The sequence below is a fragment of the Pygoscelis adeliae genome, unplaced genomic scaffold (genome assembly GCF_000699105.1).
Source record: "Pygoscelis adeliae isolate BGI_AS28 unplaced genomic scaffold, ASM69910v1 Scaffold22, whole genome shotgun sequence".
NCBI lineage: Eukaryota > Metazoa > Chordata > Aves > Sphenisciformes > Spheniscidae > Pygoscelis > Pygoscelis adeliae.
The window spans coordinates 261,766-264,302 of NW_008824350.1; positions in this window are offsets into that span (position 1 = coordinate 261,766).

Genomic DNA, 2,537 nt, shown 5'->3' on the forward strand with positions numbered 1-2,537 from the left:
GCCCGGCTGCCGGCGCAGAAAAGGAGTGCGACAGGAAGGTGGCAGGCAGAAGGAGGAGATGGGCAAAGGAGAACCGAAGACACGGAAAGCAAAACTCCTTCTGTATGCTGTCACCCATTTTCCTTCAGAAAAAACACACCCCTGCTGGATGCACGAATGAACACCTCTGGGACGTGAAACGGTGAGATTTATGCTTCCAGATGAAATTTAATGGGTTACACTGCAAGTTATTTTGTAAAGAAAGTTTTCTTTTATTTGCAAGTATGACCTTAGCTTTACTTTGAAAATGTATGTTTCTTTAAGGCAGACTGGCCAGCTCACCCTCACGGTGAGATTAATCAGAAAAAAAACAACTCGTCTTCAGAAAAGTTTTGTTTGGTTTTTTTAAAAGGTATTTTGTGTTGAATTAGTTTCTTCGTTCTCACAGACTTCGTTATTCAGCTACATTAGTGCACAAAATACTTGTTTTTCTTTACCTTTCTAAACACACTAACCCCTTCTCTAAATTCCAATTTGATTTGGCAGACATGCTGTACTGGACTGTAAGGGCAACGGGAATGTTTGACATGCATTTTTCGCCTTAGAATTTAAGAACTGAAGTGCTACCATTCCTCTGGGGACCAATAAGGAATTACAGAGCCTGTACACCATGAACCAGCGGCCACGTTGACAACTGCAAAGTAGTTGCTGTTTAATCAGCATTTATTATACCCTACGATTAAGCTATTTAATCCAGTCTGCAGTGTGTAAGAGCCCGTAGCGCAGATGAGGGTCCTTCAAGTTGGCCCACCGCTGACAGCCTCAATAGGCTACTTTTATCATTCACGGTACCCCCACTGAGGTAGGATTCAAGCACACTACGTAGATGGCTGAAAGACAGCATGCAATTACTAGCTATACTACTACAGCTCTCAGTGGAAGCAGACTCTCTAGGACTTTAACCCCATCAAATATGAAGATTAACTTTAGGAAAGCAACTAAAAATAGCTCCTGCGCTGAGGTGCATACGTCTGGAATGACACCTTGCTTTACTCCCGCAAAACTTTAATACTTCATAGTCCAATAAGCAAGTTAACAGTAGTCTGTTATTCCAAACAGCTATCAAACTAACATCACCAGCTCTAAAAGTGGGTATCATTCTGTTGTGGTTTAACACCTTGCAAAGGGATTTCTAACATTAAACTTGAAAATCCAATTCCACAGCAACCACCTCTACACCCTGTCCAAACTGCATTGTTTCCTTTAGAAAAAGAAACACCCTCCTTTAGCATATTAAAAACTTATTGGAGGGCAACAAATTCTACCCTGTCATGAATGTACGGTTGATGACTTGAGAGAACAGAAGTAGCGTAGTCCTGTTGTGGCACTAGAGGGGTAAGACAAGGATAAAGGGGGAAGGTGCAACTCTGCAACGGTTCCTGAACTATGAAACCACAGAAAGTGCAATAAGGCAGGAGAATCCATAGTCAAAAAAGCCTGCACTTGAACAGTCAAAACAGGAGATGAGTTGAGGCTTCAAGAAGTTCTGTAGAAATGGTTCTCCTATCTCAAAGGCAAAACCTAATAAGCAGTCACAGTGTTTTCTGCACGTGAGGAAAAAAACTAATTTCTCTATACTGTTCCAGCATGAAAGAAAGCACCACCACTGCCCAACCTAGCCACTTCACAATCCCGAGGGCAATACTACGAATTACTGAGTTTTTACCTAAATGCTTTCAAGCAGAGCATAGAATAAGAAAAAAGCTATTCGTTGTATTCCTTGGAGATACGTCCTAGATAGGACAAAGCATCTTTTTACTCCTTCTACTTTCTAGAAAAGCCTGCTACTCTGAAGATTTTTCTCTGCCCCTCCAAAAAAAGCTCTATTCTTGCCTGAATTGTCACTAGTAATAGACAAACAGGATCTAGAAACAGTCATTCCACACTGTTTCTCTTTCCACAATTGTACATAGTGGCTAAAAAAAAAAGTAGAGATGAAACAGCCCTATTCTCTGACTCCAACAAAGGCTTCAAAACCGCGCTGAAGTTCACAGAAACAAACCAATCCCCTCATGCCTTCAGCATCACAACTTAGTCAAGCAACCCTCGGGTAGGCCCAGATATCCAAACTTGGATAAAACTCATTCACAGGTATTTTAAACAGAATTTGTAAGAAGGCAAAGGGCTAAGGAAGAACCTGGTAACACAAGTCAGCTTAGGAATTTTTAAGTCAGAAGTAATAAGCTTTTGCTTAGGAGAAAGGAAGATATTGAACACGTATTAGCAGTGAATCAACACTGCAGAAAGCAACTGCTTCCTATCCAGCAACCTCTCCTTATGGACGTTCTTAAAGGGAGAGTCACCAGAAGCCCCGGTAACTCCACCACTGCCTAGCCACCAAGCTTCAGCCGTTCGGTGAAAATTTATCAGTCCCTGGGAACACAGGACTTTACAATGGGAAGCAGCTCCTGGCGTCGATGAAACGCTAACACACTGAGCTAGGTTCGGTCTCCCCGGAGAGGACCGCTGGCCCGGAAGACAGAAGGGCACTGGAGCAG